The sequence below is a fragment of the Lissotriton vulgaris genome, unplaced genomic scaffold (genome assembly GCF_964263255.1).
Source record: "Lissotriton vulgaris unplaced genomic scaffold, aLisVul1.2 SCAFFOLD_2699, whole genome shotgun sequence".
In the NCBI taxonomy this organism is placed as follows: domain Eukaryota; kingdom Metazoa; phylum Chordata; class Amphibia; order Caudata; family Salamandridae; genus Lissotriton; species Lissotriton vulgaris.
In genome coordinates, this window is record NW_028245175.1 from 231,382 (window position 1) to 246,979 (window position 15,598).

At 47.4% G+C, this 15,598-nt stretch overlaps 1 long non-coding RNA gene across 1 annotated transcript in view; it reads right to left on the reverse strand.

Moving 5' to 3' along the window:
* LOC147666506 (uncharacterized) overlaps positions 1 to 8,298 on the reverse strand; it is a 93,897-nt gene extending 85,599 nt beyond the window's left edge. The window contains exon 1 of the long non-coding RNA XR_015304760.1: positions 8,145 to 8,298. This is a non-coding gene — a long non-coding RNA (uncharacterized LOC147666506). The remainder of the gene's footprint in view (positions 1 to 8,144) is intronic.
* Positions 8,299 to 15,598: the final 7,300 nt, after the last annotated feature.

Consider the following 15,598-nt stretch of genomic DNA (forward strand, 5'->3'; position numbering starts at 1 on the left):
ACTTGCCATTGTATTCTGCACTGGGCTGTGGGACCATCGGGACTGAAGGCATGCTCCAATATATCTGCCTTTGATTCTGCATGCTCGGCACAGAGGCCAGTTGGGCTGGGACCATCGGGACTGAAGGCTTGTTCCAATATATCTGCCTTTGATTCTGCATGCTCGGCACAGAGGCCAGTTGGGCTGGGACCATTGACTGAGACATCCCATTCTGGCCATCTGATTCATGTTCCAGTTTCCTGCAAACATCGCAGGGAGCGTGTCTTATTCTGCACACTATTAGTGTTTGAGGTATTTAAATTGCCACTGTCAGTAAAACCTACACCCTGAGCAGGGCCGGACTGGCCGTAACGGGCTTCGGGTGTTTCCCCGGGGGGCTGGAAGAGTGGGGGCTGATTCTTCAGTGCTGGGAAACATATTTGTTACTGGGGGCTGGTTTTGCTCTGGTGCTGCTATATCGCCCCCCCCAGCAACAAAAGAGGCAGGGGGCTGGTCCGTCAAAATTGTCAGGCCTGGTTTGCGTTCCCAGTCCGGCCCTGACCCAGAGGAACAACATTTCCTCCTTGCACATACTGAACATCATTACTCTGCACACCAACGCCGTGCATATCCAAATTCACCCCAGCAACAAACCCAGAATCAAAACGAGAATAAAATCCGTGAGACCCACTTTCGTCACCAGTTTGGAACATTTTTGTCTGAGCGCTCATTATTTTTTCTTTGATATTTTTCTGCTTAGTAACAAAATTCTCCCAACAGAACTTTGCATAAAACAAAATCTCTTCCGGAATGTTAGTCTGCAGCCCCTCACATTTTGCTGGATATGTGAACTAACCTCTGGATAAAACGCTCAAAAATGCGCCCTCTTTTACCCGGTCTTTGCCTTTGCAATATTGTCTGTGACTCTGCATTAATCTCTTGTAATATAATAAAATGTTTTGAGGCGCTTCACTCTGTGGCTCTTCAATTGGCCAGTTTACAAGCAACTTACACTCATTCCACAAATCTCTTGGGATAACAATCAACAAACTTAAACTCAGCTCTCGACCACCCCGCCTGGATGGACAGGTCTCATCTCCACTGCATCCCTCCTGGACAGGCCCCACCTTCTATGAACCACCCAAACACAGGACAGGTCTCACCTCATCTGCACCCCTGGACAGGCCTCTCCCCCTCTGCACCCCTGGACAGGCCTCACCTCCTCTGCACCTCTGGACAGGCCTCACCTCCTTTGAACCACCCAAACACAGGACAGGCCTCACCGCCTCTACACCCCCCTGGACAGGCCTCATTCACCTCCTCTGAGCACCCTGGACCAGCCTTGCTTCCTCTGCATCCCCCCCGACAGGTATCGCCTCCTCTGCGCCTACCTCCAAACAGGCCTCACCCCCTCTACATCCCATGGACAGTCCTCCCCTTCTCTGCACCTGCTGGACAGGCCTCACTTTCTTTGCGCCTCCCCCTGGACAGGCTTCAGCGCTTCTAACCTCCCCCTGGACAGGCCTCACCTCCTCTGCACCCCTGGACAGACATCCCCTCCACTGCAACCCCCTGGACAGGCCTCCCCTCCACTGCACCCTGGGACAGACCTCACCTCCTTTGCACCCCTTGGACATTCCTAACCTCCTCTGCACCCCACTAGACAGGCCTCACTTCCTCTGCACCCCCAAGCTCTGGACAGGCCTCACCTCCTCTGCACTACCTTGGACAGGCCTTGCCTGCAGCACCCCCCTTCCCTGACAGTCCTCAACTCCTCTGCACGGTACCACACCACAGAACAGGCCTCTTCTGCAACCCCCCACCAGAAAAGCATCACCTCCTCTGCACCCATGGACAGGCCTCACCTCTTCTGCACCCCTGGACAGGCCTCTCCTCCTCTGCCCCCTGGACAGGCCTCAACTCCTCTGCACACCTGGACAGGCCTCACCTCCTCTGCACCCCTGGACAGGCCTCGCCTCCTCTGCACCCCCTCAGGACAGACCTCATCTCCTCTGCACCCCCAACCCTTGCAGGACATGCCTCATCTCGTCTGCCCCCACATGGGCAAATTGAGAAGTTGGCCTGGTATATGCTGTCCACTAGTTATAATGGGCACCTTGTACCAGTCCAAACAACCCTTATTGATGATAGCTATGGAGAGCAGCCTTCAGGATAAGTGTTGAAGGAATGTAAAGCAGCTTTTTTTACCAGTCTATAATCTCATGAATGACCAAATGAAAGGAGAACCACACCAGCTATATATATAAAATATATGTATTTATTCTAAAACACACCCCCTAGTCTCTTTATGAGGCTAGAAGTCGAAGTACACAAGTCACAAGTCATATACTACAGTAAATAGCACAATAGGCACCAGGGGAGGACCAAACCATATTCTAAAATAGTGATATAAGAACCACAACTTTACTAGACACAAGGCCTAGAGCCTGTATAATCATGAGACCCCTTCAGAACCACCCAAGGTAGTGACACAGGGGACCCACGGGGGACGCGTGCAGTGTGGGAACACAGCCGCAAGCGCTGTTAGCTTCTATGGGGAAAGTCGCGGTAGGAAATTTAAAGTTTCAGGACACTTAGGAGAGGACTAGGAACAAACCCTTTTGGACTTAGATGGTTCTAGGGACAACACCCATGGGAGCACTGGAGTACTCGTGTTACCGAACCCAGGAAAGCCGGGAGCATATGGCGACCCAACACCAAATGGTGTTGGGTCGCGTCGTCATTTTCAATGGTCAGTTGCTGCAAAGTGCTGCTGACATGAAGAGGAGAAGTGTCCGAAGAGATCCAAGTCTGGATCAAAGATGTGAAGAACCTGAAAGCAGAGGGGACAGAGTCTCCATCACTAGTCAGTGACCAGGGGCACAATAGTCGAATGCTCACCGATGACGGGTACTTCAGGTGAGATGAGGGAAAGCTTGACTCTTCAGCCACGAGGACCAGGAGGAGTCGACGACAACCAGAAGCAGGATTAAAGCTCGCCCACAAAGGATGTCAAATGCTGTAGCGTCGGTGCCCGGATTGGACACAACAAGCCTTGGCAACAGCAACCGACACAGAAAGAAAACGATGGCTTTGGAGTGGACCAGCAAGGTCCAGGCAACTCACCAAGCGATGGAGAGTCAGGGCACATCTGAAGCAATCAGGGAAGCCCTAGGAAAATCAGAATTGCCTTCTCAGGTACCTACAAGTCAACAGACAAGGGATCGAGAAGGTACCTCGAGCTGAATCACAAAATGACAGCCCTCGGTACGCTCGGAGTGTGTAGGCCAGCAATCTTCAGTGGATTCTCTGCTCGGGGTCAGGCTACAAGTAATCCAAAGCACATCATCGAAGAACGTCGAGAAGCTGATGTACTTGCAAATGTGCATGGTGTCCAGGGGTTCCAGTTTCACATTACCCACAATGGCTACAGGTCTCGGCTTTGCTGGGGACTCAGATCAGCCTCGGGGAAGTCTGGAAATCCACCTCTGGTGTTGCAAAGTCTTTAGCGTCTGGCGGGAGATTCGGAGATACAGACCGGTCAGATGCGTCTTTGGTGCCTGCCAAGCAGGGGAGTAACTCCTTTACTCCAAGGGAGATTCTTCAGTCATATGGCGTTGAACAGATCGTCGAAGGTCCAGGATTCAGTTTCAGAGTTTCGTCCAGGGATATCTAAAGTTCTGGTTACAGAGGTTCCTTCATTATACCCAAGGAATCGGTTGGACTAGCTCTAGGGACCCACCTATGGGAGGGTTTGGAAAGAGGAGGAGCTACACCCATTTCCTTTGTTAGTTTTGCACCAGAGCAGGGGCTGGTAGCCCCTGGGGCTGGTTTGAACTGGACTATGCACAGGGACACCAAATGTGCCCCCAGCGCAGACCTCAAAGCACTCTTGGAGTGCTCCCACCCAGTCCCAATACACAAAAGCCTGTCTGGGAGGTGGTTACACCTCCCTGTGACAGGAAAACTATTATCAAGGCCTCCCCTGCCGGAGCTTCGGTCAGCAGCAGGAGGTCAGACTTGTGTCTGTACCTGCAGCATCCATTTTGTGATGCCAGGGCTCTTTTAAGCTGAAACAGGGTATACCTGTGCTGTCATGTCGCTTCCTCTAGAAGGGTGGGATCAAACTCCCACACCAGTTGCTGGTGTGGGGGTATGATTCCAAGGTGTTTGACACCAAACACAACATGTTTCCATGCAGCCAGTCCAAAGTTAGCATTCACCGCAAGGTTATAATGCACTTAAGAGTAGATAAAGCCAGGCAGTGGCATTTGATTTAGGTAACAAAGCACCACATAGAATAATTACACACATTATTTTAAGGAACCCAGTATTTGAAGGTGCTAAAGGGTGAGGAGAACCACCCCACTCCTCAGGATAGGCCTCTGGCTTCTAGAACAAATGACACTCCTTAGCACACGTCTCACTTATAAAGTAACATAAGTATGTAACACGTTTCCACAAATTCAAAATTAAATAATGTGCAAAAGATTAGTCTTCCTTCTTCTTTGTTGGTCACTTTATTATGTGCAAGTCTTCCCACAAATTCTCTACAGCCAACACGTGTTTCATCGCAAACGGGAGGTCGTCCCGCGACTTTCTCAAGGCTGTGTGATTTAGAAAAAAAAAAAAAAAGACCAGTATATATATTGGGAAAAACAGTCCCATTGATAACAAACAAACCATACTATATCAGTATTGGGAGAGTCACCAATCAAGTGTAACTCATGCTTGTGGTGGGATAAGAAATCAATACAAAAATACAACAACACAATAACACAGAATATACCTCTGTGAAACAGTAGGTCTCTGAACCTAATAGCGATGGAGAGACCAAGTAAGTGCGCTTAGTATAGTAAGAGCCAGCTAAAACTCTCCCACACTAAACGGAGTGAGAACTTTCCGCTGATAGAGCGATCGTGAGAAGTGTGAATCATTATGAGGGCTAAGGGTCAAATTAAAAGAAATCTGAAGCGTGCACTGAATAGGTAAAATAAAATAGTGATGTGAGTAAGGGAAACTTAGACACTAAAAGCAAGACTTATATGAGGTTATATAAATACCTATAGCCTGTATGAGAACTGATTCAGTAAAACAAGCAGAAAGATTTGTATATATCAATCCATAATTTGAAATTCAATGTTTGAGATTAGCTCTAATACTAGTGCCTTTAAAATGGTCCTACTTATTATGCGGAGATAATTCCAAACCGCAATGGGTTTCAGGTGTGGTAGCGTCTATGATTCCGAACGATTTCACTGGTTTCTCTTTCTTCCAGTAACAATCTTCTTAGTGCTGCAAAAATGTGAAATCACTAAATAATGCTTATTTGGAACCGTATTTCCTACTTAAGTCACTAATCATTACTAGCAACAAAGTCCTTGCTATTCTTTATTAAAAAGGCTTCAGAGCAACTGACGTGTTGTTTAAATATTATAGTTTGCTTAATGAACATGCAGATTGACAACTCAATCGAAATGAAGTATCCTAACCCAAAAGAAATGCCAACGAAAACCCATGCAGTATACTGTTTGTAATGAATACCTGCATATTTGGGCCATAGTTACCAAAATCTGCCTTCTTATGCTACGTGCAAAGAAGCATATTGTGAGCGGCATAGTATTAGTTTACCGTCGTATCGCAACCATAAGTTGGTGGATGTGAAGAGCCGGTGTAGTTAGAATGGCCGCCAAGTTTGAATAGAACGCTAAGACATCCTCTCTGTTTATACCATGAGAGTAGGGAGTGAATTCACAAACAACGTGAACACGCTGTTTACACTTTTGGTATTCAAACTAGTTTGGGAAACTTCTTCGCACAAGCATACTCGGCATCGAAGATACATGGTGGCATCGCGGAGGATTCTCTTAAGAGTGGAACAAGGTAAAAAATAAAGCTAATGCTGAGGTGGTAGCACGACTCAGGAATTCTAGATTCTTCTAATGTTGAGTTTGCGATAACATTAACATCGTTATATGTCTTCATGACAACTTTTAAATATTTAGTTTTTTTAAGGGGGCATACTATAGCAGTTGGTGTTTTTGAGCGGCATACATAGGTACATTAGGAAGAATGTGTAATTTTACGTGTCACCTCTTGTTCTAACATTAACAAGATGTAGCTCTCAGAGTGTTTAACATTCTAACTGAACCGGCACTTCACAACCACCAACTTATGGTTGCGATACGACAGTAAACTAAGACTATTTTTTGGTTCCTCTCGAGGTACCTTCGCGATCCCCTGTCCGTTGACTTGTGTGTCCCTGAGAAGGCAGCTGCAACTTTCTTTGGGCTTCCCTGGTTGCTCCAGACGTGCCCTTACTCTCCATAGCTTGGTGAGTCCCCTGGACCTTGCTGGTCCACTCCGAAGCCATTGTTCTCTTCCTGCATGGGTTGCTGTTGCCAAGGCTTGTTGTGTCCAATCCGGGCACCAATACCTTGTGGGACAGCTCGAATCCAGCTCCTGTTTGTTGTCGACACCTCCTGGTCCTCGTGGCCGAAAAGTCAAACTTCCCCTCATCTCACCTATAGTATCCGACATCGGTGGACATTCGACTATTGTGCCCCTGGTCACTGGCAAGTGACCCAGACTCTGTCCCCTCTGCTTTCAGGTTCTTATCATCTTTGATTCAGGCTTGGATCTCTCCGACACTTCTCCTCTTCCAGGAAGCAGCACTTTGAAGCAACTCGTCATTGAAAATAACGATGCGACCCGACACCATTTGGCACCTATGCTCCCGGCTTTCCTGGGTTAGGTAACACGAGTACTCCGGTGCTTCCGTGGGTATTAGCCCTAGAACCATCTAAGTCCAAAAGGGTTTGTTCCTAGTCAACTTCTAAGTGTCCTTAAACTTTAAATTTTGGACAGTGACTTTCCCAATAGAAGCTAACGGCGCTTGCGGCTGTGTTCCCACACTGAACGCGTTTCCCGTGGGTTCCCTGTGTCACTACCTTGGGTGGTTCTGAAGGGGCCCAGCGATCCTACAGGCTGTAGGCCTTGTGTACAGTCATGTCGTGGTTCTTATACCACTATTTTAGTATATGGGTTGGTCCCCCTCCGGGGCCTATCGAAAACTGTGATATTTACTGTGAATATTTGACTTGTAACTTGCGTACTTCGACTTCTAGCCTCATAAAGAGACTAAGGGGTGTGTTTTAGAATAAATACATGTATTTTATATATATACTCGGTGTAGTTCTCATTTAGTCATTCAAGAGATTATTGACTGGTAAAACGAGCTGCTTTATATTCCTTCAAGACTTAGCCTGAAGGCTGCTCTCCACAGCTACCACTAGGACAGCTTTCAATAAAGGTTTTCTTTAATCTATCATCAATAAGGGTTGTTTGGACTGGTGCATGGTTCCCACTATAACTAGTGGACAGCATATGCCAGGCCAACTTCTCACACTCACCTCCTCTGCACCCCTGGACAGGCCTCTCCTCCTCTGCACCCCCTGGACAAGCCTCACCTCCTCTGCACCCCTGGACAGGCCTCTCCTCCTCTTCAGCCCCTGGACAGGCCTCACGTCCTCTGCCCCCTTGACAGGCCTCCCTTCCTCTGCACCCCTGGGACAAGCCTCACCTCCTCTGCACCCCTTGACAGGCCTCACCTCCTTTGCCCCTGGACAGGCCACTCCTCCTCTGCCCCCTGGACAGGCCTCACCTCCTCTGCCCCTGGACAGGCCTCTCCTCCTCTGCCCCCTGAACAGGCCTCACCTCCTCTGCCCCTGGACAGGCCTCTCCTCCTCTGCCCCCTGGACAGGCCTCTTCTCCTCTGCACCCCTGGACAGGCCTCTTGGTGCTTCTCACAGGTCTCTCAGTGAAGGATTCATATTAAGGACAGAGGGACCCAGAGTTCATTCCCCCCATACAGCGCCTCTGACTCCGCCCTGAGCCTCGGGGCACTATGCACAGGGCCCGAAGAGAGACACTGCTCCCCTGGACAGGCCTGACCTCCTCTCCAACCGCCTGGACAGGTCTCACCTCCTCTCTCCTCCTCTGCACCCCTGGACAGGCCTCACCTCCTCCTTTCCTCACTCAGGCTCATCAGCAGGAAGAGTTGAGCTCTCCTGACGTCACAATGAATGCCAGGGGCGGTTGGGGGGGGGGGGAATCTGATCCATGGATTCATAAATTGCAGCCAAGTGAGTTAGCAACTCTCCTACCTGAGCAGAAACCTGTCCAGGCTCTCTCCTCCTCATGGGGGTCGCAGATCTGGGGTTGAGGGGGGCGGGGGGAGCAGGTCTGGGGTTTGAGGGGGGGCAGAGGCCAGATCTGGGGTCTGTGTGGATCTGAAGATGGAGGTAACGGCCCACCAGACAGGGCTCCTTCCTCCTCTGCAGCAGGCTGCATTCACGAGGAGAGGCTGGAAGTGATGTCACCACCGCTGCTTGTGCTGTCTCTGCCGCCGCTGACCCGGAAGAGGAAACACTCCTCCTTTTCATTCAATGTGTGCTCAGTGGGTTTCATCGTCAGGCGAGAAGCGCCCTCTGGTGGCCGCTGACGGAACCGCCGCCTCCAGGCTCCAGCAGTGAATACATTTCACACAAACAAGCACTTATACCTGTAAAGACCTGGGATTTCAGATGTCACAGACATGAATGTTTTTGAGGGTCAGACAGTTCAAGTACAGGGCCTCACACATGGCTGCTGCTGTGGAAAAGTATTCATAGCTTCACTTCAGATGAGCATCTTCTAAACACTGACGTAAAGGACTTGAGAGTGTTTACAGAAAGGTGACAACTGGAAGTGCCAGTCTGTATTTCAATGAATATATCTGAATTTCAATTAATATATCTGTATTTCAATGAATATATCGGTATTTTAATGAATATATGAGTATTTCGGTCAATTTTGCAATCAAGCTGGATAGCTTATTTATTCTTTTAAATCATTTATTTGCAGTTTTTCAAATCCACAACGTGCTAGATAGCAAAGTAAACAGAGGTAAATACCATGGAGTTTTAAACACCAGATCAAGTACAATGTAGCATAGGTCATGTGTCAAAGCGACAATTGAAGAAACAGCTTATTTCTAATTTTCCTGTGTCTGTGGCCTATTCCTTATATTTGATACGGTTTTATATCCTCAAACAAGACTGAATTGTAAGTTCTAATTAGGTTTTGAGTTTCTGGTTTAAGATCACAACTGTCTCCTAAAATATTAAGATAGCGGTCTCTTCCAGGCTTTGTTGTTTTGTTTACAGTAACCACCTCACTCTCTCAACAAAGATTCACTGACAAAAAATAAAGCAATTTATCTTTGAAACAACTAATTCCTAAGATAGAGATATCAAGTATAAACCAGAAATTTCTCACACAGTTTGCATTGTATCATAAAAATGAGTGGGTGTTACTGGTCTGAAGAACAGGGGAGGGGCATTTCCCTACTCGAAAATATTCTACTCCTTCACATAGGCCCAGTGGTACTGAAAATTCTGGACCCGTGTCATATACATCGTCGTACCATGACGATTTTGGTATCGGCAGACCGGTAATGGTTCGAATACTATGCACAAGCATTTCCGTCATGTTCGAATGACGGAATCACCCTGAAATCTGATTTTTCGTCCGGAACCATCAGGTTCCATTTTGTGATCGGCAGCAATTTTGTGATTGCCCTCACATAAGGCAATGACTAAAGGCCAAAAACGACCTGAAGGACACGTACACCTTTACTGACTCCTCTGTGACCTGGGCAAGCTGACTCCACTGCCTGAAGCCAAACCTGTCCGGCCAGGTTCTTTCCCAGTGGCCGAGCGAGATCAGAATCAAGGCACAACATGTCATAAACCGATCATCGCACACAAACCATGCCTAATCTCACACACACCTGTCCCTGTTTCTTCTTTATGACCTGTTTTACGAGGAGGAGGTGCCCGTTTTTATTAGGGGTCCGCCAATATCTGATGAAAGTTCTGGGCCTTGCCGGGTAATTGATTATGGACTGGACAAACTGAAATGTGGGCTTGTCATCATGACTCTACTTTTTCTTTGTAACGAAAATATGTGAATGGTTTACTGTAAAATAAGGAATGTTTGCCTGAAGCATATTATTTTGTATATAAGGAGAAGTCTGGCTTTGTAACTTTGAGCAGTCTCCTGAGAACATACATGCTGCTGTACTTCTAGGATACCTGTTACTGGCTGCAGCCAATAAATACGATCTTTGACTTCGCCAAGAAGACTCTGTGTTTCTGTAGTCTGAAACAGGAAGGACTCGAAGTCTTTGGGTGTTCTCCCTGGCACCGCTGGGTTCTTAAAAACCCGGTACTTCAGTTGGCACCCAACGTCGGGCGGTATCAGCGATACCGGTCCAAGCCAGAGGTTCGTGAGGAGCTTCGTGTGAAAATTCTGGAGGAAGGCCGCCACTTCATCGACCCCTGTATGTTGACGTGGTCCGAAAGTCTTTGCTGCGAGGTTCCCCGCGTCCCGACGGCTACGAAGGACTGCTGCCCTGACTATCGCCCTGTTTTGGACCCTTGATGATTGGTAGAGCGAAACGTTAGACAAGTCTTCTGGTGACGTCATCGATACCTCAGTTAAGTATAAGTGGAGCGCCTCGCAGTCCTTAGTTTTGATTGGTATCCCTTTGAGGATCGCTTTGTTTGGAACTTGCAAGTGCCAAAACCAAAGGACTTGTGTATTCACGAGACTATCGTATTCGATAATCCTTTGAAGTTTGAAGCTAGACTAGAGAGCGAAGATGCCTGGTCTTAGCAGACTTGGGAATTTGTTTTGTCTTGGTTGTAATAGGGATTCCCGATTGGAGGACTCGTGTCCGGTTCCTCTGATTGGAACTCCAACCTACGAACTATATGTGAAACACGGCGTAGGCCCCGTTGCATATAATGAAATATGGACCCGTTACACCAGAAAAGATGGTGTTATAAAATGGCCCCAATACGGTAGTTTTGACACAGAGATGTTGAAGTTAAACTTTTTAAGAAGAAAGCCCGGCCGGCAATGTTTGACTCTTTTCGCATATGGCACAAAGAAGCCAAACAGAAAGAAATCAAATTAGCGAAGAAAAATAAACGAGGTATGTCAATGGTACAAGCTGCTGTCGCGTTTAGGGATAATGAGGAAGAGCAAGAGAGCGAACAAATGCATAGGATTAGGAAATTAGCGATAGATAAGTGCTACCCAGTTTTGCCAACTAAAGAACAGGAAACGAGGAAAGATCTTGAGAAAGATCTATTAATGTCACATCTTTTGAGTTCGCCACCCCCTTATGCACAGAATGCTACGGCACCACCGCCACCAGTTGTGGCCGTACAACCTCCGATTGTTGTGCCACCTGCAATTCCTCCACAGCCAGCTCCTCTTCCGTTGGCCCCTATTCCTCCGGTGCAGCCTCCTCAAGGGCCACCAACTCTGTTACCTGCTCTGCCTTTAACTCCTCCAACACTTCCACCTATTCTTGCTACCTGCCCTACTACTGCTCCTACGTTAACCTTCTCTCAATCTGCTTTATCTCCGGTCTTGTCAACATCTCCTTCTGTTCGACAGAGAATGACAAACGCTGTTACTGGTCTTCTTCCTTTTCTTTTCGGGTCGCCCAGTACGACCCCTGATGCAGAACGTAAGCAGTTGCGTAGCCAACTGCCTGACTCAAGAGAGAAAGAAATATTGGACCGCCTGGCGGGTAAATGGGCCACCCGCCCTTTAAGATATGATGTGGAGTCTGTTACGGATATCTTCCATCAATGGAAAGCGCCGAAGCAGAGATATGTTTTCGATAAAGTTTGTACTTTCCTTCGTGAGGAGTGGGAAGATGATGATGTGGGACAAGCTCCTTCTGAGTTGACCAATATACAGTCTGAGTTTGCGAAGGGAACTATTGTGGGTTCCGAGGTTGGTAAAGCAGTTGCGACGTTGTTGTCATTTAGGAATGAGTCGCCTTCTCAACCGATGTTTGAGCCGGATCCTTCAGCTAGGAGGAAAGCACGACAATATCCAATGAGAGAGGTCCCTCCGGTGTGGAAAGAAGCGGTTGTCGCTGGTGCAGGTAATAATCCACCAGCTGTACCGGCTCATTTCCAGCGTGTATGGGTGCATGTCCCCTGGAAACGCTCTGAAATCTTAGCTATTAAGCAGTCTTTACCTGACCCGCGCAAAAATCCGGCAGGGTACTATAAAGAGTTGACTCAGACTGTGAGTTCATGTATTATGAATTTGGCGGACATCGACATGTTGTTTGGAAATGTTGTTCCACAACCTATTTGGAGTAAGATTCGTCACACAGATCATGCGCAGGAATTGGGTGAAACATGGGTTAATCTTAGAGATGCCGACAACGGGCAAGTAGGCGGTGCTAAGCCTGACGATTTGATTGTTGAACTCCCTGGTAGAATTATTACTTATATGAAAACTTTAATGCCCGAATTGCGTGTTAATTGGGACAAGTTGTCTGCATGTAAGCAGAAGAAAGATGAAACTGTGTCCGATTTTTTCACACGGTTTGAAGAGACTTTTGTAGATCCTAGTGGTCAGGATATGGCTACCGAGGGTGGCCAGAGATTGTTTGTCGACAAATTTGTGCATAATTTGCTTCCTGAATTGTGCAATAATTTGAAGGATTCTGAGAGTGCTTGGGCTGTTTCCACGTCAGCACAGATTCTGGCTACGGCCCAGTACTATGAGAATAGGCGCAAAGATGAGTTAGAGGAAAGCGGATAAGAAAACTAAGGAATTGAAAACTAAAGTTCTTCTACAGCAAGCTTATCCACCCCGTACTAATAGTCAGCGCGATTATCAGCAACCTCAGCAATATTAGAGGAACTCGCAAAGAAACGAGTCTTCTCAACAACGTTTACTGTATGGGCCCAATCAGTGTGCGTATTGTAAAGAAGAAGGTCATTTCAAAAGTAGTTGTCCGGTTTTGTTACAGCGCACGAATGGTACTTCTGGTGCAAGAGGTCGAGGTGTTCAACAAGCTCCTAGAGGTAGGAGACGTGGAAATTTCCCCCAGAATGCTCGTTCCTTCCCGCCTCAGAATTCAATGAATAGTTTTGACCAGCAGAATAACGCGTCTGGTAGAACGGCTCAGTAATATGCTGATGACTACTATGCGGAAGAAGAGGATATGAATAATAATGATTGCTAGGACAGCCTTGGACAAAGAGAGGGAGTTGTTTCAGTTCCAGTAGATCAGAGTGGACCTTATATTGAGGTGATTACATCAGGTGTGTCAGAACCTTTTCTGTTGGATACTGGTGCTACAAAGAGTTCTATAATGCACTCAAAACTCCCTGGCGCACCTTTGTCTGGCGAAATGAATGTTTCAGTAGGTTTTTCTGGCGCCCCGGTTAGGAACCCGATTTCTAGTCCTATGTCCCTTTCTGTTGGGCCTTGTGAATTCGAAGCACCCCTTATTCTTAAAACAGGTTGTGGGGAAAACTTTTTGGGATTGGATCTGTTGAAAAGATTATATGCGACTTTGTACTGTTCTGGACGGACCATTTCCTGGTGCAGATCTCTGTTAAGATTCCAGCCAGCTTTGGGGAAAAGCCTCCTCCCCCTCTTTGGAGACGAGCATGGCAAAAACTTGATGGGGCTCTGTTTGAGGCTAGACTAATAAACTCCCAGCCAGATTGGCCTGTTAACTTGGATGAGGCGGATCTAGTCTACAGAGAATGGATCAATGAGTACTTGGATTATTTTATACCTAGGAAATGTCAAGACCCAAACGCAAACAGTCCCTCTTATGGTACTGTGAGGCACTCTCAATCAAAAAAAGCAGTGCAAGGTACTTGAACGTATCTGGAGGCGATCGTATGACTCTGGTGCCAAATCCAATTTTAGAAGTGCCACTAAAGCCTATCATAGGCTTATAAAAAAGACCAAGGCTAGTTATTACACTGATCTGATCAATGCAGCACTAATCGCGCTAAAACTATCTTCGCGCTAGTGAAGGAGCTTACTAAACCACCTGTCGGGACTAATAACATCATAGTGTCTGACTTACAATGTGAAATCTGGCGCACTTTTTTATCAACAAAGTTCAAGGGATCTATAATACATTCAATTCTGGAGGCCCGTCTATGACTTATAGATCGGTCACAGATCCACCAGATCTTCCCTATTCCCTCGTAACTCTTCCACACATCTCTCAGACAGATATGGAACTCCTGACTTTAAGAATTAAATCGGGGTCCCCGGAAGATCCTGTCAAACCAGAGATGTTTAGATTGTGTAAGAACTCCATCATGACGGAAGGGCGGGAACTGATTAACAAATCTCTGCAGTCAGCCACTATCCCGAAATCGTGGAAGCACGCCAAGGTGATCCCCTTGTTAAAAAAAACCACCCTGGACTCTTCCAAGCCAGAAAGCTTCCAGCCTATCTCCTTGCTTCCGTACTTGGCCAAAGTTACGGAGGCTCATGTAAACTCCATCTTGACGGGTTTCTTGGAGACTAACGGGATCTTGGAGGAGTCTCAGAATGGATTCCGTGCCAAACATAGCACGGAGTCGGCCTTACTGGCCGTTATGGAACATCTAAGGGTGGCATAGGACATGGGCAGCACCTCAGCTGTGGTGCTGCTGGATTTGAGCGCGGCGTTTGACACCGTTTCTTATGGGATCCAGCTTAGGAGACTGTGGGAGATAGGTGTCAGAGATGAAGCTCTGGACTGGTTCGTGTCATTTCTATCTGACCGTTCCTTCCAGGTTCACGCTCCCCCATACTCATCCAGCAGTTATCCATTAGGCTGCGGTGTCCCACAGGGCTCTGCCCTCAGCCCCACGCTGTTTAATGTGTATGTCCGCCCCTTGGCCATAATGGCCAGGGAACGTAACATCAAATTAATATCCTATGCGGATGATACGCAACTGATTTTTACCTTTTCTAATAACACCGTGGGAGATCAAGCCAAATTTCAAGAGGACATTCTGGCCATTTCCAGCTGGCTAACAGAGAACTGCCTTCAGCTAAATTCATCTAAGACTGAAGTCCTCCTTATTGGCACTGTTACTCAAAAGTGGGATGAGCAGTGGTGGCCCCCTACATTGGGCCCCCCTCCCACGCCCAAGAGAGAAGTTAAAAATCTGGGCGTGATTCTAGATGACGCACTCACCCTGGATTCCCACGCAAAAAGAGTCGCTGGTACTTGTTATGGTCGCCTGCGCTCTTTGAAACCTATCCTCAGCTTCTTTGAACCTTCCATCCGTCAGACAATTGTCCAAGCTATGGTCTTATCCCATCTAGACTATTGTAATGTTCTTATGCTTGGGTCCAATCTGACAGTCGTTAATAGACTACAAAGAGCCCAGAACGCTGCAGCCCGTACTTTGTTCGGTCTGCCGAAACGTTGCCCCACTTCTCAGGTCTTACGTAGACTCCATTGGCTGCCCGTCAAACAGCGCATTCAATTTAAAGCCTTGTGTGTTATTCACAGAATGTTGCATTGTCTAGGTCCCCAAATCTTGCAAGGAATTTGTTCCTTTTATGTCCCGCCACGTGCCCTACACTCTGCGGACCTTTCCCTTGCCTGTACCATCAAGATCCGGAAGTGCAGAGCTGGAGGCCGATCTTTTAAGTTTCTGGCCCCAAAGCTCTGGAACTCTATCCCTCTGGATGTGCGCTCCATCACTAATCACCTTCATTTTCGAAAACA